The 27,471-nt window shown below is 38.6% G+C and overlaps 1 protein-coding gene and 1 pseudogene across 3 annotated transcripts in view; one reads left to right on the top strand and one right to left on the bottom strand.

Annotated features, from left to right (window-relative positions):
- WTIP (WT1 interacting protein) overlaps positions 1-27,471 on the bottom strand; it is a 251,559-nt gene that overhangs the window by 101,916 nt on the left and 122,172 nt on the right. The window lies entirely within an intron of this gene.
- On the top strand, positions 24,644-25,632 carry LOC149994473 (cytochrome c pseudogene; annotated as a pseudogene).

Raw genomic sequence — 27,471 nt, 5'->3', positions numbered from 1 at the left:
AACCGCCTTAGGGACTCCGGCTCCGGATTTTCTGTCGGGGTTTACTCCCCTAGCCTTTCCCCTGAAGAGGTATGCCGCAAGGCAGCGGAGGTTTTTTGGAGTCAGAGTTTTCCTTCTCTGACACATCACTAATATGGCAGAAATATTTGACATCCATTCATGAGAAATATAGTCAAATTGTCTATTGGAAATTCTAAAGCTTTGTCTTTCATAAATAAAATAACTGAATCACCAGAGGACATAATGTGCATGTCTGTTAGCCTCAGTCCCAGGACTGACTTCAGACGTGGTGGGCTGACGCCTTACAGAGCCGTAGCTCTGACCCGAGCAAACCCCACACTTAGAAAGTGCCCCCGGCCAAGGAGCCTGTGCACCGGTGTCCAGCCCCATTTTCATTTCAATGTCCTCACCCTGGAACCAGAGCGTCTGGAAGAATATCTGACAACGCAGATGTCAAGGGGCTGGGAAGGAATGTGACCATCCTCCAGGGTAGGGACCGTGAGGAGCTACAACTGTGGGCACATTTACTCCATTTAAGTTCACAGGATTGCAACAGGGTCGTTTTCTAAAGCTTTTTAAAGTATGAAGATAACATATTTTGAAGTTCTTTGAATAATGTGGTAGAGGAAATAGTTGTTCCCTGAAGGTACCCTGAGTTTTATTCCTGGAACCCGTGACCGTTAGTTACATTCCTTGGCAGAAGACACACTGCGCGTGTGATGAGGTTGTAGGTGGTGAGATGGAAAGTAAACTCTGGATTTCCTGGGTGGTCCCTCCATGTGATCTCAGTGCTCTGAGAGAAAGAAGAGAGAGAAAGATTTAGCGACAGAGGGAAGTAAGCAGATGTGACCATGGGAGCAGGGGATAAAAATGCTTGTGATGTAAGGTCCTGCGCCAAGAATGTGGACAGCTTCCAGAAAGAATCTGGAAAGGGCAAAAACGGACTCCCCCCAAAAAAGTCTGTGGAGAGAGCAGGGTGTGCAGACACCAGGATCCCAGCACAGGGACGCCATGTCAGTGTCCTGGCCTCCAAGGCTTTTAGAAAATGTGGGGACAGACTGAGCGCCTTATCCCGTCAGATGTGCTTTGGAGATACCCCGGTGGCCACCCGCTCCCTCCTTAGCCCCTTGTCTGAAATTTCCTCCATGGTCTGCACAGGACGGCACATGAGGGCAAAGGGAATATTTAAGGCCTCCTCACTAACACTGGCAGGAACGCTGAGCAAATAACTTGTGTGATAATCGATCAACAGCCGGCAAGAGAGTTGGAAGGACCCTAACCACCAACATGTTTCAATTCCACGCACATTTTTACCTCACATGTAAGGAAACCCTTGCACAAATCTTTCAAAGATTCTGTCACCAAACTTTGCTGTTCTGTGGGGTGTAGAGACACCGTAAAATGTCAGCGGGCAGGGGCGCCAGTTCTATTACACAAGCACACGTCCCCCTGGGCACGCACCCTAATGCCTTCACTGCCCTGTGATTACTGAGCACCACCAGGGCGACATACACAGCACAGGACACGTTCCTGGCACTTGATGTCCTTTTCCAAACTCCATTTGCCTATTCCCGAGAGAGTCCTCAAAAAAGGATACAGGGCATTGGAAAATGGACACTGACTTTTGGGTGATGTTGGGCTTTGTTGGGTATTTTTGGATTCTAAGCGCACAGCAATATGCTGCGGAGACCTGCAGGCCAGATGGACTTCAGAAATCAGAGGACTTCCAGAGTGAAAAAGCAGGGGTAAGGTACTGGGCAGAGTTAGATAATCACTGGAGCAGACGGAGGGGAGGCGGGGAGGGAAGGACAGGGGAGGACAGGGGAGGAAAGCCAGAGAGCCAAGGAGAGAGAGAAGCAGGCAAAAGGACTTGCTTGTTGCACTGCCCTCCTTATATAAAAGCCGTTGTGGCACACAGATGGTTATGAATGGCCAAGCTGAGCTCTGTCTTCTCTGTGTCAACTCAGAATCCAACCAGAAAATGGTTCCTATGGATAGAGTATGACCTATCGAGGGGTAGCGTAAGGGAGGGCAAGATGAAACCAGAGAGGTAAATGATACATGCTCAGTGAAAAATAAATCAAATTTTAAAAATGCAGAAAATAAAAAAGAAAAGTTGCCGTTCCTAAAAGAATTACGTATTAATCCCATTTCCTTTAAGAAACCAGTTAGCTACTTGATATGTATCTTTCCAAATATTTGCCTTTGCAAATATACATATGTATACATGGCTTTAAAAAATAATAGCATTTTATAATACATACAGGTCTGTAGCATACATGTGGAGTATGTGTGCATATACTAGATGTAAACAGAGATAACTGTTGCACATAATATTATTGACACTTTCCATAGATATAGATGTGTTTATCCTTTTTACTGACCGCAGAATATTCCATTGGTGGGTATCTCAATCTTCTACTGCTTTAATCCTTGACTTGGTTGTTTCCATTTGTTTGCTTTTTAGAACCCATGTTGGGAAGAATATCCCCGTGCCTATACAAGGTGAGGCAAAAGTAGGTTTACAGCTGTGAGTACATGAAACACAGTTTATTCTTGTGTTATTATTTATTATTATATTATTTTCCATATCAACAACTGTAAACCTACTTTCGTCCCACCCTGTATATTCCTGTCCTTTGGCGGTGCTGCTACAAAACAGATCCCTAGAGATGGAATCAGGGCCGATGATACCTAGGTCACATAGTACGTGCATTTTAATGTTTGCTCAATAGGAGTGTTTAATTGTACTCTAAAGAGTTTGATGATTACAATTCTAAACTAATTTGTGGTATAAAAATTAGATTATTTCAAACAATGATATAGTCATGTCTCATAAAAATTAGTACATGTTTGGTTTTTCCACAACTCTTTTGAATTTCTCCTTTTTTGGAAAAAAGGATACTAGCTCAGTGATATTTCTTGTAGTTATAACTATAACTCAGGTGATCCATCTAGTAAATAACTCAGCTTTCTCAGTGAACCTATAAACAGAATCCTGCTCCACATGAAGGCTGGTTGAGGTTCCCCTTAACATTAGTCATTCATTTTGTGGGGCATGGATTCAAGGAAAATAAGGTACAGTATACTTGTTACTAATACAGATGTGCACTGCACTTGGAAGAGTGGTGAATCCTATTTGACTATTGCTGACTCTCAGCTGTTAACAGACATGTGGAAAACCTGATAAACTTGGTAGAAATACCAATTCCCAGGCTCGCATCTAAAGATCATTATGTCACTGGTTTTCAACAGTCACTGCTTGTGATTTGAGTACAAGTGGGTTGCATTTTGGGAAATAACCTGGCTGCTGATTAAGAACATAGTCTATAATTACATCAAAGTCTATCTTTGGAAGTCAACTGTACCATTTGCTGTGTGATCTTCGCCAAGTTGTTTACCTTTCCTGAGCTCCAGCCCCAGTTCACTCTTCTGTCAATAAACTATGCTATCTCACTGTGAAGATCAAATAGTCACTGTATTAAAAGCACTCAGCCAAGCCATGACCAGTACGGCTCAGTTGGGTAGGCATCACCCCGCAAAGTGAAAGGTTGCTGGTTTGATTCCTAGTCAGGGCTTATGCCTGGGTTGCAGGTTCAGTCCCAGCTGGGGTGCCTGTGACAGGCGACCAATCGATGTTTCTCTCTCACATCAGTGTTTCTCTCTTTCTCTTTCCCATCCCCTCAGTCTAAAAATAAATAAATAAAGCATTTTAAATGAAAGCACTCAGCCTTCCAAGAAGCATCATAATTAAAATGCCAAAGGTTAAAGATGAAGAGAGACTCTTAAAAGCAGCAAGAGAAGTTATTTACCTACAAGGAAGTTCCCATTAGACTACCAGCTTATTTTTCAAAAGAAATTTGGAAGGCTAGAAGGGATTGGCAAGAAATATTCAGTCATGAAAAGCAGGGACCTACAGCCAAGATTCCTCTACACAGCAAAGCTATCGTTTAGAATCAAAGGGCAGATAGCTTCTCAGAGAAGAAAAAACTAAAGGAGCTCATCATCACCAAACCGTTATTACATGAAATGTTAAAGGGACTTATTTAAGAAAAAGAAGAAGATCGAAACTATGAACAATAAAATGGCAATAAACACATAGCTATCAACAATTGACTCTAAAAAATCAACTAAGCAAACAGAAAGAACAGAGACAGGATCATGGATATGCAGAGAGTTTCAATGGTTGCCAGATGGAAGGGATGTGGGGGAGTGGGTGAAGAGGCGAGGGGATTAAGAAGGACAGATAGGTAGTTACAGAACAGCCACGGGGATGTAAAGTACAGTATAGGAAATGGAGCAGCCAAAGAACTTATAGGCATGACCCATGGACATGTACAATGGTGGAGGGATTGCCTGAGGGAGTGGGGGTGCTGGGTGGAGGGGGAAAGGGGGAAATCAGGACAACTGTAATAGCATGATCAATAAAATATAATTAAAAAATAAAAATAAATTTCAAAAAGCATTCAGTCTAGAGTAAGTCTCAAATATGTTAGTAATTGTTATTAAGAAAACTTGAGTGATCACAAATATGTACTATGAATACCTTTTTTATACAAATGAATACATCTTTAACAAAAAGAAATATCAAATATCTGCTACTTTATTTATTTTTTAATTTTTTAAATTGTTTTTCTATTACAGTTCTCCCACTTTTTCCCCCATTGCTTCCCCCCTCCCCATCCACCCCTTCTCCCACAGTCCATCCCCACCCTGTTGTCCGTGTCCGTGGGTCATTTATACTAGTTCCTTGACTAGACCCTTCCCCTTCTTACCCCTCTTCTTTCCCTCTCCTCTCCCCTCTTGTCACTGTTAGTTTGTTCCTTGTTTACATGCTCGTGGTTCAATTTTGCTCCCTTGTTTGTGTTGTTCATTAGTTTTCTGTATTAGGTGATGTCATATGGTATTTGTTTGTCATTGCCTGGCTTATTTTGCTAAGCATAATTCTCTCTAGTTCCATCCCTGTTGTCGCAAACGATAGGAGTTCCTTCCTTCTTTCTGCTGCATAGTACTCCATTGTGTAAATGTAGCACAGTTTTTTGATCCACTCATCTACAGATGGGCACTTGGGCTATTTCCAGCACTTGGCTATTGTAAATGAAGTCAATGAATTGGTATTTATATATACTTTAGCCCCATGGCAGTGTTTAAGAATTTTATAAGTGGTTCACATTGTCATATTCTTTAACAACAAATTAATATAGTTCCTTTTATCATCTTCCGAATCGCATTTAAAATTGTATTTTAGAAATACTATGCAATTAACTGTTGTGAACTGTGTATCAAACACTATGCATTTCAAATGACCTCATTTGATGTTTAATTGCTTTCTTGTGGACTATTTCTATACGAAGGCTTTATTTTTTTTTAATTTTTATTTTTCAATTATAGCGAAATTCAGTATTATTTTATATTGGTTTCAGGTGTACAGGATAGTGGTTGGACAATTATATAATTTACAAAGCGATCCTCCCAGTAATTCTAGTACCCACAGAACACCGGGCATAGTTATTACAATATTATTGACTGTATTCCCTGTGCTGTACTTCTGTACCTAGGCTTTAAATTCTTTGAGGATAGAATCTAGGTCTTCTACTTCTCTCTTTCTTCCCCTTCTCCATTCTTTTTTTTTAAAACATCTCTGTGTGGTTGCCTCTCACTCGCGTCCCCAGCTGGGGACCTGACATGCAACCTAGTAATGTGTCCTAGCTGGGAATCGAACCAGCGACACTTGGCTCGCAGGCCGACACTCAATCCACTGAGCCACAGCAGCCAGGGCTCCTTCTCCATTCTTGTCACACAATTGCATAATAAAATATTCACAGTGTTTGTTAAATGGATGGTAGAATATGTTGTACATATTTTAATTGTTAAAAGAAGTTTAATTTTTCATTTCCACAATTTAATATATATATATTTTTTCCTGATATAGAAAAATCCAGTTACACTCTTACAGGAATTGTCAGCAATAAAGTCTCGATATCAAACTTCACATGCAAATGTAATTGAATCTTGAATTAGGGGGTCTCCGAGTCAACAGTATCAGCATCCATACAAGTCAGGAAGTGACATTCCACAGCTCATCACAAATGTCTCTTGAGATCAAAGGGGGGAAGATGTTCATCACCAAACACAGGGAAATGGGAAAATGTAGCTAGACAGCTCAGCAAACAGGTTAGCGAATCTTCAAGGGAGAGCTGGAGACAGACCTATAAACAGATTACCCTTAGTTAATTACCACCGTCAGTTAATTTAATTAATCACGTTAGACTGTAACTCCAGACTATCCAGCATGGAAAAACGGAGGAGGAGGGAGGGGGGTCAGGGGGGTTTACTTGCATTAGGTTAAAGCCAGCTTGCTTTGCCTGTTGGGGCACGCATAACTTTGTTTTGTGCCCCCATTTTTTTTTTTTTAAGTTTTTATTTATTTTTTAGAGAGAGGGGAAGGGAGGGAGAAAGAGGGAGAGAAACGTCAATTGGTTGCCTCTCACACACCTCCAGCTGGGGACCTGGCCCACAACCCAGGCATGTGCTCTGACTGGGAATCAAACCCACAACCTTTCATTTCTCAGGCTGATGCTTAACCCACTGAGCCACACCAGCATACTGAAGTATTAATGAGTGAAAGGATAGGGTGTCTGGGATATGCTCTGAAAGACTCTAGCAGCCATTCTTCCTTCCCTTCAAAAAACATGGAAGAGATAGATGAAATAAGATTGGCAAATGTTGGTAGGCTCTGAGGCTGGAGGATAGGTACAGAATGATTCATACACTCTTCTCTCTTGTGTATGTTTGGCAATGTCTACAATGAAAAACTTTTTAAAAAGAGAAGTCCCAGTCAAGCACTGTGGGGATAAAACCCAACCTGGGCAGAGATGGGAACCCTGCTACACAAAGAGCAGAAGAACCTGTGAGTAAAGTTCACACCAAGACTCCAGGCATCTCAGAAGCAATCAGCCATCCGAGCCAAGCTGCCTATCAAGTTGATCCAGACTAGATATTAGCTGGGACTGTCCTGGGTGCTCCTGACATCTGCAGGGTGTGCCCTTGTCACACTGCAGGAGCCAAAGCAAAGCCTTCCACAATGTTGTCTTCCACAGCTTCCTCTGTGCATCATGTTTACAATGGCCTCTAAAGCACGAATCATTAGGACTGGGTAATTCTTGAGCAAAATCCAGTCTTCATAGACATGACCATGAGACATGTGCAAGGAGTACTAAGTGACCCCAGCAACTAGTGGTTCCCTCAGCTGGGACCAACAACCTCTCAGGTGAGATGGACTTGAGCCAGGCCTTGAGTATGGAATTAGGATTTGGTGAAAGTGTTGAACTGCAAGAGGATGAATAAACAAATGCCAACTTGCCTTTGGGCGTTTCAGGTAGAGCTATGCATTCACACCCTCCTCTCTTTCCACTAACAAAGAATTTTACAGCAAGAAGGAAAAATTATAGATACTATTTGATTTATTTTGACTGATGCCTCTTCAGCACCTGCTATGTGCCTTTAGGGGATGTGAGGCCCTAGAGGATACAAATATGAACAAGATAGGAGTCTTACTAGTAATAAATTTATAATTTGGACCAACTTCTTCCTTCCAAGTCAAGCCTAGGACAGAATAGAAAACCACTCCTGAAGTTGATGACCTCAATTTCACAGCTATATCGCACAAAGCCATAGGTACAATTTATACTCGTTAGAATGGCTCAAATTAAAAAGTTAACTGTCCTGGTGAAAAGCACATTCTCTAGACCAGGATATTTTGTGTTCAAAGCATAACTCTGCTACTATTAAGTGAGACCTTGAGGAAGTTATTTAACTTCTTTATTCCTCAGGCTGTCCTCCATAAAATGAGGGTGCTGATAGTACCCACCTCATAGGATTGCTATAAAGCTTAGATTAGTTAATATGTGTGAATGCTATGAAAGCATTTACTCTGCAGCTGTTGGTATTACTACTACTATTCTACCATCTCCCCAAACACAGACCTGAATTGCTACCCCCTTGTTTATTGGCATTTAGATCTAAGAATTCCTAGCATCAATAGTTCTGCTCTTGTTAGAATTGCCAGCTAGGATAACAGGAAGCTGGAATATGCAACTTTAAATCCACCAGCTTCTCTATCTCCCTTGATGAAGATTACATTATCAGAAAAGGTTCTGTGATCCTTGGCTGGAAGTTGCTTTCATGTACAATTATTAGGCTCCTCCCTCTCATTAGCAGCACATGCAGGTGCTGAATGGCTTTGTGGGTATTGTCCACATTTAGTATGCCTTTAATAAAATGTTCACAATAATTCAGAAATACAAGCTCTTGACTGAGCTTGCAAAATAGAAGGTTTATCCTGGTATAAAAACTCTTTCATACCAAGCTCAAGTGCTGCTCTCCAGATGTCAAGACTGGAATGGCTCTGTTCCCTCATCATACCTGAAACAATGCTTTGATGGTCCCACATTGTGTGGGGTTCCCACCCTAAATTCCATACCTGTCCTGAGTTCATCAACCATCTTTTCTCGTGTGCTTTTTTATGTTATGACACTTTTAAATAGATCAGCTTCTACCTTCCAGCTGAGCCATTTTATCAACTTTTAAAAATATTATATTTAAAAGCTTCCCTATATTGCCATTGAGCTCCATCTAATCTGTCCGTTCTATAGAACAAACCTCCTTGTCACCATGCATTCTTTCACAGGCTATGCAATGAGGGCCCTCTGTAGTTCAAAGTGTCTTCATGCTCATGATCAAATCTGAGTAAGCGGGAATTATTATCTTCAGTTTCCAGCTAAGAAAAACTAAACTTTAAAGTTACTATATGTAATAATTATGATTAGCAACTGTCTGGTGATGACAGCAGCTAACATTAATCAAGCACTTAAAAGTACTTCACCAAGCACTTTACACATGTAGTTTAAAAGAAAAAAGATTAAATAAGTTTCCCAAGCACATCCTTAACTCAAAACTGAGCTCCCAGTCTAGACCTTTTCAGCACATGAAAGATACTGTGAGCAGGCCATTCTTACTCTTTTTCATTCTGTCTTGAATTTCAGTTCAACTTAACAAATATTTTTAAGTGTCCCTCAAATAGCAGGCATGTGTTAAACAAGAGATGAAAGAGACCATGTCTCCAGCCTCAAGCAGCTAGCTCATTGGTTTAATGGGAAGGGAGACACATAAATAGATAAGATTAGATAAAATTTGAGAAATAAAAGCATTATATAGAGGGTGAATATAAAAGTTGTCATCTAAATGAGGTCCTATTAATAACACTGGAACAACAAGGAGAGATCAGAAGTGTCCCAGGCAATTCCAGTAAATACTCCCCTAGTTATATCAGTGTATCACTCTAAAAGCTTGCCTGCTCTCAGGCCTGTGGGCTCCACAACACCAGTTAGTAGCTCATGACTCATAATCCACTACCAAATTTTCAGTAGAAAGACTGAAATTATGTGGAATAGGAATTTCCAATTACTGTTTGTTGAAGTTAAATGAATTGTACTAACTTAAAGTGAATTGCATTGCAAGGGCCATTAATAGATATTGGGTTTAAAATCGCAAAAATGAGCATGGTGCTGTTTTTATCACCCTGCAGCAATTTACATCCTACATTGTGGAGTGCCTTCCATGTCTCTGAAAATGCTTGAGGGAACTATCCCAGCTACTCCACACTCCACCCACCCTTACCTCCCACAAGAAAGGAATCAATCAGCCAAAAATAGAATATTGGGAAAATGTCAAAAGAATGTCACACTCATGGCAGTCTACATGCATTATAAAATTGCACACTGTCTCTTTCTTTATCCCCTTCCAACCCACAGATTCTCCTTCTCCCTCTGTCCCTGGGCATCTAGATCTTTTACCTCACTAAGGGCTTCAACTTTGGCTTCAAGGTGTACAGGCCTTCTCCCCAGCAGAGACCCTATAATCAAGAAGTCTAACTGTGCTCCCCAAAACAATGGTTTAAAGTTTGTTACCAAAAAGTTGCCAAAGCCAACAGAATCCCTGAAGAATCTATAGATTCTATCCCTAGAAAAATACACAGACGCATATACATAAACCTCTCCATAGAGATCCAGGAGGTTCCCAGAGTCTAGAAAAGACCCTGCCCCAGAGGGTTCCTAAGGCTGAACCAAAGCTGATCCATCAGATTTTAGACTCTGTATTTAACTTAGGGCCTGACAGTAAGTAAACACTTAGTGAATGTAGAGGTAAGAGAGAGGCTCATGGAAATGCAGATGTAGGTGAGGGTGACAGTAAGAGCAGGTCAGTGACTGATTCCAAGAATCTTTATATGGTGATGTCATCACCTGGAACTCAACAAGTCCTGAGGGTAGCTCTCAGCCTTCTCCTCCCATGGCCGGCTGGCAGGGAAGACTCAAGTTAACCAGGTCTCAGAGATGGAGAGTAATGAGTGAGTGAGATGTATGTATATAACTATCCACCAACCAGATAAATATATGGGTAGGTATTAAAAGTTTGTTTTCTCCCTAATGGCAACATTGCCATAGTTGTGACTGTCTTGCCATGGAGCCATAAGCAAGCATAGTGCTTACAATAGACTCCAAGCCCTGTCTCATGTTGCTCAGTTGGTTGAGTGCCAGCCTGTGAACAAGTGAAGGAACCAAAGTGTCGCAGGTTCAATTCCCAGTCAGAGCACGTGGCTGGATTGAGGGCTACGTCCCCAGTTGGGGGCATGCAGGAGGCAGGTGATCAGTGTTTCTCTCCTTCTTTCTCCCTCCCTTCCCCCAGCTCTAAAAAGTAAATAAAATTTTCAAAAAAATTAAAAATAAAATGGGCTCTGAAGTCATATCAGACCATCTGCCACCCAGAGTGACATGTCTCTAAACACATTAATTCATTCCACCAAAGTGCAATCATAAATTCTGTTCGTCTGGGAGCCATTTATTCTCTTTAAGATGATTTTGCATTTCTCCACTGGCTTCATTAAATATTTGAAAGTTTCAATAATTTGTTTTTTAAAGTTTACCTCCCTAAAGATAATCTCTTTTCCCTCATTTTGGGTGTGAAGGAAAAGTTTTACTAAAAATTTCCATGCACTACAACAAATCATGCTAAGGGAACTAACTCACCTCACTGTTTATCCCAACCCCAAACCTTTGTCAAATTTCTACCTCAGTGGTTTCTTATTTCACACACTTTCCTGCTAAAGGACAATTTCCTAAGTGTCCTGTAAGTTGACTTCTAAATCCAGGTGAGAAATTTTTAACCTGAGCGACATAATCCAGAAATCTTAAATTAGAGGCTTAAAAATTATGATCTGCACAGACTTCTTGATGACCTGCTAAGTGTTTCTTAAAACTTTAAATTGGTCCTCCCGTTATTTTCCTGTAAAAATTCTGATTTCTACCTTTTCTTTAAAATAAATCAGAAATTGTGACAACACTGTATGCACATTCTTGTACTGCAAGAATCATCTAGAGAGCACCAAGAGATGTGCAAAATCACCCTGGAACTAACCCAACAGCATCCAGTGAGAGAGAGCATGAGGTGCAGTCACACAGTGTGACCTTACACAGCACTGCAAACAAATCAGCTCCAGCAACACCCAACAGCATGGACGACTCTCAGTAATATAATAAGTAGCAAGTGAGACGAGTCAGTGAGAAAGATTCCATCAACATGATAACCTTTTAATAAGGCTAAAAACAACTAAAATTTAAAATATACTTTTAGGATACTCTTAGGTAAAAGGAAGCTCCATAGAAAGAAAAGCAAGGGAATAATAAATGCATGAAGCAAGATGATGCTTACCTGTAGTGGGGCTAGACAGGGAAGCGAGGGGCCACATTGTCAAATGTAGGTTGTTGTCAAAGTCCTAGCTTTTGTTTGGGGTTGTTGGATCATTACATTGTTCTAGATGGCTAATTAACTAGATGAGTGCCACACAGCATGGATAAATAACGACAATATGTCATGAACCAACGATATGGACAATTTCATTGTGAGCACTGAAGTCTTAGGAAAACAAGAAAGATAGAATCAACCAGAGCAAGTAAGAAATGAGCAAGGGTTCTCCCATTTCCCATGGCCTTCGCCACACTTTTTTTTTTCTCCCAACACTGAAGCCATATGTCAGATTCCATTGCTTAGCTCATCCCAGGCCTGCTCATTGGAGTTACTGCCTCATCCTATACATAGGCCAGTGTTTTGTAACCAAGGGTGATTTTTGCCCCCAAGGGGACATTTGGAAATGGCTGGAGACATTTTTGGTCACTCTCAACTGGGTTTCAGGTGCCATTAACATCTGATGGATAGAGATCAATAATACTACTGCTAAATATCCTACAATGCAGAAGACAGATGCTCCTCAACCTCTACAACAAAAAATTATCTGGTTCAAAATAATGCCATGGTTGATAAGCTTGCTGTGGGCATTTGAGTTTCCCCCACCTAGCCTAAGTAGGTTTCTAGGTTCAAGTGCCAAGGATGCTATCCTCATCGTCCAGACAAGAAGTATAACATTTTGATATGGAAACCTGTAGTAAAAAAAAAAAGATTTACACGTAATGCCAATGACCAATAAGATCAGTAGTGGTCACAGCAACTCATTTTGCAGCTGAGGGTACTGAAGTGCTAAGAAAGAAAGAAGATTGCCCACGTGGTCTGCACCTGCCTCCCTCCCCAAGCTCAGCCACTCTATTTCACTCTGCCCCAGCCATGAAGACATTCCCTGAACTCCTGGAACCCTTTCCTGCCTCAGGGTCTTCCCATGGCTGGCTACGTCTCATCTTTTTAAGTGTCCTTTAAATGTTTCTTTCTCAGACAGGTTTCATTCCTATATTTTAATTTTAAGCACTTGATTCATACACTCCTTACAAACACTTTTTAAGTATTTGCACAATTTACAATTAGTATTTTTTTCCTTACTTTTCTAACTGTTCCTCTTTTCTGTCCCCCACAAACAAGATTTTATGTTCCATCAGTTTAGGATCCAGTCAAGATTGTTTCCTCCAATGCTGTTTGGCCATCACCTAGTACATTATCTGTATATACTTGACACTTGGTAAGTATTTGCTGAATGAGTGAATAAATAAATGAGCAACTCTACTAGAGGAAAGAGAGAAGGAAGGAAGGAAGGAAGGAAGGAAGGAAGGAAGGAAGGAAGGAAGGAAGGAAGGAAGGAAGGAAGGAAAATTAATAAGCCTTTACTCTCCTTCTTCCTAGCTCAACAAGCTTAACTATGTCCTTTTCTTGGGCACTCTAAAAATTTAATCAGTCCACTGGGGAAGGGGAGTAAGGAAATATAAGCAACTCCCAAAAACAGCTCTCTGCTGGTCATCTGGAAATGTTAACTAGTTTCATCATTTGCACCACACTCAAATTAATCTGTAAGGCTAGGTTCCTTGAGCAAGTGCTTTTTCTTCTTCCTTATAATCTGTCTCACAACTCTTATCTTCAACAGAGATTAACCAAGAGTCTGGGCTGGAAGAAACAAACTGATTTGGACATCTGCTGCCCAGGCTCCTTCTCTAGACCAAAAGATGTCTGTGAGCTGCGCTAATTTCCCAGTCTTATAAGGTGCTTTACAAGAGAAATTATTTTTTAAAAGTTCTCCAGTGATGACTACTTAACAGCTCTGTCCCATTTTCCATGAGCAATGTTGACATCTGTTGAGTGGTGGCAAGAGTGAGCCTTGAGGGGATCCTTAGGAGTTGAGTGACCTGGACACCATTCTCGGTCCCATGGCAGACTGCTACAGTGTCATTTAACTCAATTTAATTCCTGGCTTTGGAATTCCACTTCCCTCTCATTCCTAGCTTTGGAATTCCACCTCTCTGGCCATTGAGTCCCATTCTCTTGCGACAGCATTACCTCATGCAATTGCTACAGAAAACAGTGAAATGACATCTGTGTCAAATGTCTGGTCCAGAACAAAGAAACTCTTTATAAAAATCCTTATATGCTGCATCCCTGGCATAAAGTCTTCATGGTGTCTTTGCTTCAGTTCAATTCAAATTGCCTCCTGTATTAAGGCCCCGGGTAAGGTAGGACTGCTGGAGATAAATTTCCCACCCTCAAGGGTCTGACAGGAAAGATGATAAATTGAAAAATATAATTCAGAGCAGAAAACATTGTGTCATATGTTTTCAGGGGGGAAATGTTATTAGATTTAAATGATGAAGATATCCTACCGAGATGATGAGAAAAAACTTTTCAGGACCTGAGATGAACTTGAAAAGAGTTGTTAGAATTTCAATATTGCAAAAGGAGTGTAGGAGAGAGGGCACGCCAAATGAACTAGCCTTGTGCAAAGGTGCAAAATCTGAAAACATGGAGTGTGTTTAAGGACAAAAGATCAGTTTAAAGTATTACAGGTCAATGTACCATTGTGTTACAATGAACCCGGTCATATACGGCCAGATAATGCAACTGTGGGTGCCACTTTGGGATTCTAGAACACATACTCTTCTCCAGCTAGCCATTGGCCAAAGGAGTTTGCTCAGCCCTTAAAAACAGCACCTCCATTTCCTCCCTCTACAACCAGCAGGTGGGCCTCTCATGGCTTCCCTAAAGCTGGTGTCCTCTGGAGAAGTCCAGAGCTGAGGGACCTGCCTCTGGCCACTCTGACTAGGCAGCAGTCTGGTTATGGAAGCAAGATGAACATACGTGCTTGGGACATTAGTGTCCTTTAACAAATCAGTGTTTCTTTTTTTAGCCCAGGAGGTTTCCACAGAGGTTTGCTGGCAGAAAAGCAACCTGTTCTACCCACCCCTCCATGGCAGGCAGGGTTACACCTTGCCCCATGGGTAATTGTCCACTTGGCTAAAGCTCATGAAAACACAGAGTTCATGTGAATAATTACTTCTTTTTATGTCCCACTCACCCTAAATGTATATTTTTCCATATTCTGCTTTAATCCTCGCAATCCTATAAGGAAGGTAATATCAGCCATGGGTGAGAAATAAGAGGTGAGGTTCAAAGAACTTAAGGAATGTACCACGAGTCACCCAGCTGGTAGGTAACAGAGCCAGATTCTTCTCACTTAACTCCTTCTGCCCAAGAGGGCTACCTCTCAAGAAGACACTCCCTCTTCGGCTTTCTAATATTGTCATCTGGCAGGTGTCATGGGGAACAGTACTTGAACTCTCATTGATTGCGTACATTTGAACTAATAATGAATTTACTGCCCAGACAAGTTCTCAGGCTTCCCTTCAACAAGTTTCCACAAGATCCAAACTGCAGAGTAAGAGGATCTGCGCAAGAGGGACTCCACCCAGCAACCAGATGGTGGTTTCTACAGGCAACATTTAATCTTCTGACCTAGCAATCTGAGAAATGTGAGATAGTCAGAGCACAGACAGGTCAGTATCTGAGACTACCATCCTGCCTGGGACCTTACTCACTACACTGACTCACTCTCAGACTAAAACCCTGAGACAGATCAGAGCAAAAGAAAAGGCCACATTTAAAGATGAAACACTTGGATTCAAGACCTGATTCTGACACTTAATAGTTTCATCAGTAGATGAGTGGCTAAAACAGCTATGGTACATTTACACAAAGACATATTACTCAGGCATTAAAATAAGAAGAACACATTGTTCTTTTGCAACAGCATGGATAGACCTGGAGAACATTATGCTAAGTGAAATAAGCCAGTCAGAGAAAGACAAGTACGATATGTTTCATTTATACATGGACTCTAACAAACAAAGTGAAAGAACAACCAAAATAGAGACAGACTTATAGTTAGAGAGCAGGCTGACAGATCTGGGGTAGAAGGGTGAGGGGTGGAGAGATTGATCAAGGAAGAAAAAAGAGAAGAAATTCATGAACACAGACAACACTGTGGTGTTTGCAGGAGTAGGTGGAGGTGGACGAAGGTATAGGCAGATAAATGGTGTTGGAAAAAATAAAACAAGAAAGTTTTTTTTTTTAATAACAATAATTTTATCGTGTGGAAATCACTATCCCACTTGAAAAATAAGAATACTAATGCCTACCTCACAAAATTGTTATGACAATGAAATGGGATAACAATGGTGAAAGTGTTATTCAAATATAAGCTGTCATTATGAGGGCAATTAGACTAAAAGCTGACTGATAAACCCTCAGTGAGACCCTGGTGTGTCTGGCCCCTCCTTATTCAGATCAGCTTCCCTGACCACACAGTATAAAGTAGCTACCCAGTTACTCTGTAGCACATCCTGCTATTTTAATTCTCTACAAGCCATTATCTCTGCCTGATATTTTTCTTATTTATTTTTTCAGGAACTGTTACTAGAATGTAAGTTTCACAAGAGCAGAGCTTAGATCTGCCTTGTTTATTGCTGAATTCTGTTCTAGAACAGTTCCTGGGACATAGTAGGCCAACACGTGTTTTTTGAGTGAACAAATATCTCAGATTACATTATAGGAATTCCAATCTAAGGAAGATCAGAATATTGTTAGACTGGTAAACAGAGAGGGCAAACAATGACTATTATAGACTGTTCGCATCTGGTAGAACTTAACAAACACCCAGTCAAACATCATTTTGTAGAGAAAAAAAAACAGATACTCTCAAATAGGAACACTTAGACAGAAAGCATAGGAAAAGCAATGATCTACTTCCAAAGTCATACTTCCACTCTTTGATCAATGGAGAATTATTTTGGCAATAAATTGTATCCCCAAGTATTATCTGTCTTTATTCCTTTACCACAGGATTTGTCATTTACCATAGGATTTTAGAGGAAGGAGGATGCTATCATAGACTCTGAGGGAAGGAAGGAACAAAGATGATCTGGTCCTGCATGTCTTTTACAGCATGAAACTCTCACACTTCCAATGAAGCAAACTCTACCTCCTAGGCAGGCCTTTACCATTTTCAGACAGAACCTCTTAATAATTACAAGACATGCCAGTCATTGGGCTAGAGCACACTCCCACTAAACACATGCATATCCACAAATAAACGCTTTTCTTTCCACCAGAACACCATTGTATCTGTGAAAGCAACATAAAATCAATGTAAATATATTGATGTTCCATTACAAGTTTACATCTAAGCAAGGGCCTGAGTAGATAAAAGTTATTTTGAGAAGGCCTGGAATCTTTTTCATATAATGGAAGTAGAAGAAAAGCATGCCATAGAACAATAGTTCCATGTCTTTTTAGAATAAGGAGCCCTTTCTCAATATTGTTGGTAACAGATAAGTTGCTAAAACCACTTTAGCAAGCAGTTTTGCATTATATAATTAGGCTAAATGAATGCTTACTGTGTGATCCAGGAATTTTGTTTATATCTTCTCTACAGAAATGTGTGTACATGTACACCAAGAGATGCAGAAAAGAAAAAGTCAAAGCTGGAAACAATCTAAAAGACCAGCAACAATGAAATTGACTTTTAAAAAAAAGTATAGTCTTACATTAATATATTCTGACACAATAAATATAAAAATAATTGTAATTTTATGCAATAATATAAACACATTACACAAATATAAGCAGGAGAAACAAAACAAAATAATATAATCAATGATGATTATAATTATATATACTTCAAAAATATTGTTATTAGATGCAAATACAAATTTTTTAAAAATACTCTTTTAAAGGCAAAAATGATAATCATAAACATCAAGTTGGGAGGAGGTTACCACTGGGTTGGAGGAGGGCAACAGAGATGAGTTGTAGTTAGGGAGGACCCCAGGAAAAGTTCTGGAATGCTAGCAGAGTTCTATGTTCAACTTAGGCAATGATAATAAGGGTTTTGATTTATTATCAAATAGTTTAAATATATTTTTGCACATTTACATAATTCAAAAATGCCATATATTATCAAATGATATACTACTACTTCTGCTTATGGGAGCTATATCAATGCTTGTTGGGCATATAAGTCCTTGGACCAATAGCAATAACCCTAAGATTTACCTAGTCATAGCCCACAAATTTGCAAGCACTGCTCAGAAATAAGGAATCCTGGGTCCTAGTCTGAACTCTGGTCCTATTAAACAATCTCTTTCACCTCTCTGAGCCTCAGTTTCTCCATCTGCAATCGAGAGGATTGACGTATATTATCTCTTGAGTCCCTCTAAATTTTGATACCCATAGTTCTTGTAACAATAGAAACCTCCCAAATATCACCTATGTGATAGCCTACAGTCCTTTCATGGGTGCACATCTAAGGTCATAAACCCCTTCCATGAAGATGCCTGCTCCACTTCAAAGGCCATGTCCAAATAGCCTTCACTCAAGTTTCAACATTCCTTTAAGAAAAAATAACAGGGGTCTCTAATGCATCATTTGTGCAAATGGGTATTGACATAATCTGCGGAACACCTGTTTGAGAATTATTGGACAGCCCCTGTGGAAGAACTGAGAATGCCACATTCAGGAAGTCCCATGCCTAACCCCAAGAATGATTGCTAACATGGCATTGTGCAACTCCCTGGCCACTATGCCATATTTTCCAACTGAGCATTAGAATCTCCCAGTGTGAAAAGATGACTTGATTCATTTCCATAACTAGTATTTAGACTTGAGCATGGCCTTGGGGAAGGCTTCTCATATTCTGTAAGATGACAAAATCAAGCCAACATGCGTGATTCTGGCTTTGACAGATAGAAAAGGAGTCCCCTAATCTGCTAGAGAATTTCAAGCAAATGAACAGAAGTGGCAGATAGTGAAATTAGAATAGGTGATAGGGAAATGGTGACTTAACTAAGAATAGAAAATTGGGAGCATAGTGGGCCATAAGGAAGACTAGAATTTCTACACTTTTCAAATATCTGGGATGCCACACCCAAACAGGGTAATTCAAGACATGAAGTGCTGGGCCAAACAGTTATGACATCACCTCAAGGGTTTTTTATTATTTATTATTACAGAAGTAATATATTAAAGATTTTACAGATTAAAACATTAAAATACAAATCAAAACTTTACATTCCCACATCCCAGAGATCAGCACAATCAACAACTTGCTGAATATGTTTTTATTTTTTTCACTGAAATGAAACCAAGCAATAAATGCTATTTTATAATCTGCTTTTTCATTCATTGGCTTTCATTTTCCAGGTCAGTGAGTTTTTATCTCAGCTAATAGCCAAATCATATTCAGATTTCACCAATGGATCCACTAATATCCACTACAACGCTTTCTATATGTATAATATATAATATCAATATATACAACAATACCGTACATTTCACAATAAAAGTGTCACACACTCTTATATGATTTATATGCTTATTATTGTACTTTGGCTGATTCTTTTAACAGAGCTCTTTTCTTATTTCATGAGAATGACTTATGGAAGGGCCAGTCATTCTTGTAAGAGTCCACATGCTAATAGCTACACGCTCCACTGATTTCAGATGCCACACAAAAACAACAAATAACCTAATCACCAGCTGTTTCTATTTTCATTTTTTGTAGCAACATTTATACTCTGGGAAATGTTTTTAAAATCTAAATTTTTTTATTTTTAATAAAGAACTTCATCATTTCTCCTTATGTTTGCACGGTGTTAGATGTCAATTATATCTCAATAAAACCAAACAAAATAAAGCCTATGAGTAAAAAGACTTAATTTTTGTTTTATTTTGTATTCTAAAAATTTTTACGTAATTTTATGTCAATTTAAGTTTGACAGTAAACCAAATAAAAGGGATTTTCTTAGCACAGTGCATCCAATTTTTTTCATTTAATGACACCCATATTGTGACGACATTGCATAGTGCAGATCAGGTAAAAAGGCAAGATTGCTTAAATCTGGAGGGATAAAGAGTTTGACATTCCTGTAAGAACCACACAGCTGAAAATCCGCAGGGCCATCATGGAGCCCAGTTGGACAGACTTGCCTTATCCTGCAATATCTTTCTCTTTTCTTATTTCCTTCAATCTAATCAGTCATTATCTGGCAAAATTGTGCCTAAAATGAGTATGTCCTAACACTACTCATTATTCCCAGAAATATTCTATCTAACCCACCAGTATGCCTTTATTCAGCAGGTTTTTTATTTACTTGCTTTTGTTTTTGTGTTTGCTTTGCAAATGCTGCCCTAACAATTTTTAAGAGCACTATTTAATTAAACTTTCTCTATGAAGCCTCCTCAGTCAGAATTAATCTCATCTATCCACACCCTTCTCTCTCTCTCTCTCTCTCTCTCTATCACCAACACCACTACACATCCAGTAATATGACACAAAAATATAAAAATTCCCTTTACTATTCTCCTTCTCCTCTCTCAACATCTAATTAGTTTAAGATCTATTGAGTGTGTCTCCTTGATATTTCTCAAATTGGTCTCCTCTAATACATCCCTGATACTATTACCTGCTTAGTTTAACCTGTATTCTCTCTAAAATCACTGCAAGAGCCACTGCTTCCAGTCCCATCTCTGTTTACGATGTTGTCCACACTGCTATAAAGTTACCTTTATAAAAGGATATTCAATTTCAGTTTCTTATAGAGTGGCCAACCATCCTGGTCTGTCCAGGACTGAGGGGTTTCTTAAGATGTGGGTTGTCAGAGCTAATGCCCAGAAAGTCCAGGCAAACCAGGATTGTTGGTCACATACATAAAACTCTTAAATCCCTTCAGAATGGCAAGACAAATTTTACTCATCTTCCCCACACTATCTTTTCAGCCTCAACTCTCTTTTCCCGGTCCCACTCCATTACATACATGCAGACACCTTGTGCACCAGCTTTGCCGACCTACATTTCAGTTCTCCGAATGGAATCTGCTTTGTTCCTTTACATCTCAGTACCTTTGTACGTTGTGTCTCCCTGATTTAGAATGCCCTTTGCCTTATGAAGGTCTTGGTAAATCCCTATGCATCCATCTCACTTCTTTCCTATTGGCACTATTTACTGAAATCATCCAGGAATTGGCCGTTCTCACAACACCTTTCATGTACCGCTGTCATAGCATTAGCCCATTGAACTCTATTCTCTACCAGGTATTGAGCTCCACGACTTTACTTTGTATACCTAATACCTAGCACAGGCACTCACACATAATAAGCGGTCAATAAATAAAGAAGGAAGGAAGGAAGGAAGGAAGGAAGGAAGGAAGGAAGGAAGGAAGGAAGGAAGCTCATTTCCCTAGGTCAGTTTGCCTTCTATGTGGAATTTATAGGTATTTGAGTTAGTCAAATAAAATATTTGCTTCCTTGAATATGTTAGCTCCTTGAAGTCAAGAACCCAGCTTTACCTATTTCCATAGCATCCACACTGCAGAGACTCATTACATTTGTTCAGTGAATATAGTCTGGTTATTGTCAAAGACAGAAAAGATGGAGTGACCTGAAGGTGTCTGTTGGGGAACATGTCAAGAGAGACTGAAGATATGCAAGTGTGGTCCGGAGGTGATAACTGAGTAGTACCTCTTCCTGAGTGTGACTGCCATGTAGTTACCTTTACAGCAATCACTTTTTCTCTTAGGAGGAAACCACTTCATTGCTAAATAAATAGAAGTGTAGAGAACTGGGATTTTCTATCTATTGATAAATTAGGTACTGGAAACTGTTAAAGCAGCTGTACCCTCAACTGGGTTCTCTGTCTATTGAGAGAAAAAAGTTCCTTGCTCAGTGATTATATAGTCCCTATTTGCAAGCCATAACTAAATATCTATATCAATATGCCTAAATGTTAGACTACCAACCACATACATCAGAATCACATAAGCATTTTAGGGGCCACCACTCCAAATTTCTGAAGATATGGCCAGAGTAACAAGGCATTTCCAGATCAGTATCCCAGCTGATTCTTTTATGCACTGGCATTCAGGAACTGCTGATCGATGTAGTGAAGAAGACTCACCCTTTGGACAACTAATATTTCTTCTGTTAAAAAAAGTATTATAACGATGACTGCCTCATAGGGTTGATGTAACAATTTAATAATACATTGCCTATAAAGCACTTATACAATACCTAATGTGTGGCAAGTTTTCAGTATAATTTTATTAACCAATTCTGTTTCTAGACTTTGAGTTCCTGGTTGAAAAGAACATACCATTTTCATCCTTATAGTAACCTTGGCATTTTAGCATCCAGCATAAGAACTTAACAATAATAGGCCCCCAACAAATTGAATTACACAAAAATTTGATCTTGATTAAGGTTAGAGGAAAAACTTAAAGCATAATGTCGTTGTTACTTAAATTGGCCAAGATCTTTGATAAGTACTGAAAGCTGATCTGAGTTACAAGGGCATTCATTCTTGTACAATGTTGGTAGAATCCTTCCATAAAGCACAAACTTTCTTGAAAGGAATTCAGCAGATTTTTTAAGAGTCTTAAAGGGGTTTATAATTTTTACTGCAGTAATACAATTATTATTTCTAGGAATATCTCTTAAGAAAATAATATGAAATGAAAAGGTAAAATCCTACAGGTATTTTTATACACAGGGGTATGTGAATATGCGCCGAAAAGAAATTAACTGTCTGGTATTAGGAGAATGATCAGGTAAATACGACACCACCCCAAAATGGAATGTCATTTCATCATCAAATTGAAGTTTGCAATAAAATTCTAATGATATAGGTAAATGTTTATAATTCATTAAGTAAATAAAAACATTTTTAGTTTGAGTCCAATAATGTAAAAGGAAACTTATAGAAAAAGAAGGGAGCAGAAAATACACCAGATATTAGCAAAAATAGTGTGATATTTATTTCCTGATACTATTTTATGCTATTTTATGATACCGTGTCACTCCCGAGTTGGACTGCACAACCATTCTCGGCGGTGCAGACAGACTCTTAAGAAGCTACACCATCGTCTCTCGAGACGGACGGCTGCCGACGACGACAACGATTTTATGCTTTCAAAAACTTATACAATAGAATATATTTTAAAATACAGCCAGGAAGTAATACTATTTTTAAAAGTAAATAAGACTTTCACTTCTAGAAACATGGAGTAAATTTATTTTTTCCTGTGCTTCCCAATAAATTCAATGAGAACACCTAGATATTATATAGAAAAAAATCAAGACTCTGAATGATGAAGAAAAAATAGATTGGCTAGGGAGCTTAGGTACTAAGGAACTAATGACACAGTAGTGAGTTCCCTGGTTTGGTGGAAGTGTTTGTGGGGCTTTTGGGGGGGGGGTTGTTTGTTGTTTGTTTTGTCTCATCTATGGCTTGAAGTAACATAAACTGGCAAACCTGAAAACAGGAGCAGACAAAACACAGATACACACACACACACAGCCTGATCTGTAGCCAAATGAACAAGAAAGGGTTCAAAGGTCACCAAGAAAAAAATAATTTGTGGCTCCACCTCAGCTATACTGACAAGCGGGGAGTACAGACTGCTTTTCTCATCATATTGTAAAGAGGCACCTCAATCTACTGCAGGGATGATATCAGAGAGGTCTGAGTAGGGTTCTGGGGCTTTTATCTCCACCAAGTAGCAATAAGCACCCTTCCCCCTGTGGTGTCAGTAAAAACCATGTGGACCCTGATCTATACTCTCAACCAGCAGTAACAAAGCTTCCTTCACCCCCCCCATGCTAAGGTGTTGTTAGAAGAAGCCTCACAGAGACTCAAGACTTTTTAACTACCCCATCCCAAGGCATCAGTGGAGGCCATGTCAGGAGTAGTGAGGCACTCCCAATCCTCCAAGTCAGAGAGGTATGATTGAGATATAGTGGAAAGATGGAACTCCCCACTCAACCAGCAATAATGAAGAGCCTCTTATTCCTCAAGTGTCAATGGAGGTTGAGTGGTCAACCTGGACTTTCATCACCAACTGACAGTAAGAGGTGGTACCCTACTCTTACTCTATTGGAGTATTGTTGACAGAGGCTAACTAATAAAATACGGAGTCTTATAATAATACCTAATTACATAATAACTAAAGTGTCCAGATTTTAACTTTTAAATAGTTTCACCAAGTCCAAGAAGATATTAAACTGAATGAAAAGACATAATCAATAGATGCCAACACAAAAATAAGAGAGATGGAAAAATTATCTGATAAGGATTTGAAAGCAGCCATCATAAAAATGCTCTAACAAATCACATTTTAAAAAATAAAATACGAAATATTTCAACAAAGAAATAGGAAATATAAAGTGGAAACAAATAGAAATTTTAAAATGGAGTAATCAGAATTATTGTTTTAAAACTCAATTGATGAACTGAACAGTAGAATAGAGAGACAAGAAAGAGTCAGTGAAATAAAAGCCAGAACAATGAAAATTGCCCAATCTAAGTGACAGAGAGAAAATAGTCAAAAAATGTTGAATAGAGCCTAAGAAACTATAAGAAAAGATCATGTCATTGGAATCCTGTAAGGAAAATAAAAAGAGGGCATGACTTAAAAAGTACTCAATAGCTAAAATGTCCAAATTTTGACCAAAGACATACACCTGCAAATTCAAGAACTTGAGCATACCCTAAGCAAAATAAACCTAAAGAAATTCACAGAAATAAATACGTGTATAATAATCAAACTCGTAAAAACTAAAGGCAAAGATAAAAGTCTTCACGACAGCCAAAAAAATAGTAATACCTACCAATAAAGGGAAAAACAACTGGAATGATTGCAGATTTTTTATCAGAAAACATAAAGGCCGGAATAAAGTAGCACAACACATTTCAGGAGCTAAAAGAAAAGATCTGTCAATGTAGAATCTTATGTCCAGTGAAAATATTCTTCAAGAATGAAGGGGAAGAGAGCGGGACGTCCGGCTAGCGAGTGGGGAGCTCTGTGTTTCGCGCGACGAAAGAGCGGCGAGCGGAAGGCACAGAGAACGCAGCAGATTTTAAAATGGGTGATATTGAGAAGGGCAAGAAGATTTTTGTTCAGAAGTGTGCCCAGTGCCATACTGTGGAAAAGGGAGGCAAGCACAAGACTGGGCCAAATCTCCACGGTCTTTTTGGGCGAAAGACAGGCCAGGCCCCTGGATTTTCTTACACAGATGCCAACAAGAGCAAAGGTATCACCTGGGGAGAGGCTACACTGATGGAGTATTTGGAGAATCCCAAGAAGTACATCCCTGGAACAAAAATGATCTTCGCTGGCATTAAGAAGAGTTCAGAAAGGGCAGATTTGATAACCTATCTCAAAAAAGCTACTAATGAGTAATAGCTGGCCACTGCCTTATTTATTACAAATGTCTCATGACCTTTTTTATGTGCATCATATTTAAATTGATCTTACAGACCAGAATGCAGATCATGAATGGCTGATAGAACATTCTGATTTAAATAATATTGGCTTATGGTTAAATGAAAATGATCAGCTTTTTGAACTTTGATGGTAATTTTGGTTCAGCGACTGCTACCACTATTTTCCCCTTTTAAAAATATGATTGGACTTGGTTTGTAATATTCAGCTTTTCACAGAGATGGTGAATGCCGTCTCAAAACCTGTAGGAGATTGGTTTTATATTTAGATTCATGTAACTGGTTATAGTAACATCTTTAAATACTGAGGAAATCCCTTCACTGATTATTAGAAAAGCAAGACTTGCTTGTGTTCCAAATTGTGTTCATTAGCCTGTTAAAAGGGATGCAGGTAGGCTGGCAGTGTCCATTTTTATCTCTTTGGTTCCAACTATGCCAATTCAGTTAAAATATCCTGTATCAAAACTGTTGCCTTTTACTTAACGAAAGGCTAGTTTTAGTGTGGTTTCTGTATAATATCAAATAAAGAATATTTAACACTTCTCAAAAAAAAAAAAAAAAGAATGAAGGGGAAATTAAGATATCTCAGATTTAAAAAAAAAATTAAGAGAACATGTTGCCAAAACACCAACCCTAAAAAATAACAAATAAAATAGTTTCAAAAGAGAAAATAAACAAATGAAGAAAACTCAGAATATCAGGAAGAAAGAGATAAATGAAAGAAATAATGATAAACAGAAGTAAGAGTAAATAGAATTTTCTTCTCCTCTTGAGTCTTCTAAATTATATTTGATGACTGAAGCAAAAATTGTAACGCTGGTATAGTTCTAAATGTATGTAGAATACTTAAGAAAATTATAAACAAGGGTGGGTAAAGGATAAAAAAGTTAATAGTCTTTACTTGATCTGATAAAGAAAAAACACTAGTAAAGTGTGGCAAGTTATGTATATACAGTGTAGTACTTACCCACTAAAAAAGCAATACAAAGAAACACACTCATAAACAGTATCCATAAATCAAAATGGACTTCTAAAAATTCTTTAAGTAACCCACAAGAAGACATGAAAAAGAAAACAGAGAAACAAACAAAAACAGGGGAAACAAAACAAAAAAATAAAATGGCAGAGATATTTTCTCACATATCAATCATTACCCTAATTTTAAATGGTCTAAATACAACAATTTAAAGACAGAGACCATCTAAGCGGATTAAAAAACATGACCCAACTATATATATAATCTACAAAAACATTTTAATGTAACAATATAGGCAAGTTGAAATTTAAAATATTTTTTCAATAACAGTTTATACTCAATATTATTTCAAGTGTATAGAATAATGGTTAGACAATAATATACTTTACAAAGCATCTCCCCTGAAATTTCCATTAATCAAATGGCAGCAGATATAGTCATTACAATATTATTGGCTATATTTTCTATTAGGCAGGTTGAGATTTAAAATGGAAAAAAATGTATCAGGCAAACATTATTAGTCAAAAGAAGGCAGAATGGCCATATCAATATCAGCTAGATAGACATCAGAACAAAGTAAATTACCAGAAACATAGAGGAACATGATATAATGATAGAAGATTCAAACAACCAAGAAAACAGGGAAATCCTAAATGTATATACATCAAACAATGAAGCTGAAAAATATGTAAAACAAAAACTAATAGAACTGGGAGAAAAAATAGATAAATCCACAACCATAGTTGAAGACTTTAATACCCCTCTCTCAATAATTCACTGAAAAACTAAACAGAAAATTAACAAAGATATTTAAAAACTCAAAAACATAGTCAACTAACAGGTTCAAATTGATATTTATAGAACACTCCACTCAATACAGCAGAATACACATTCTTTTCAATTGTTCATAGAACATACCCCAAGGTAGACCATATTCTGAGCCATAAAACAAATATGAACTAATTTAAAAGAATTAAAGTCCTACATGTTGTCCTCCAACCACAATGGAATAAAACTGAAAATTATTAACATAAATATAAAAAGAAAATGTCCAAACTTTTGAAAACTAAACAACACACTTCTAAATCATTCATGCGCCCAAAACAAGGAAAAATTTTAAAATACCTGAACTGAATGAAAATGAAAGCACAACATATCAAAAATTTTGGAATGCAGCTTAAGCAATGCTGAAAGGGAAACTTTTATTATAAAAGAGGGAATTCCTACCTCAACAACCTAGAAAAAGAAGGGCAAAAAAGTTCAAAACAAGTGGAACAAAGAAAATAATAAAGAATAGAAATAAATAAAATTGTAAACAGAAAAACAATAGAGCTCATTCTTTGAAAGGATCTATAAAATTGACAAAACTCTAGCAAGGCTGAGAGAGAAAAGAGAGAGAATA

Source organism: Furipterus horrens, unplaced genomic scaffold (genome assembly GCF_987537825.1).
Source record: "Furipterus horrens unplaced genomic scaffold, mFurHor1.1.pri manual_scaffold_13, whole genome shotgun sequence".
Taxonomy (NCBI): Eukaryota; Metazoa; Chordata; class Mammalia; order Chiroptera; family Furipteridae; genus Furipterus; species Furipterus horrens.
This window is presented reverse-complemented; position numbering and strand designations above follow the sequence as displayed.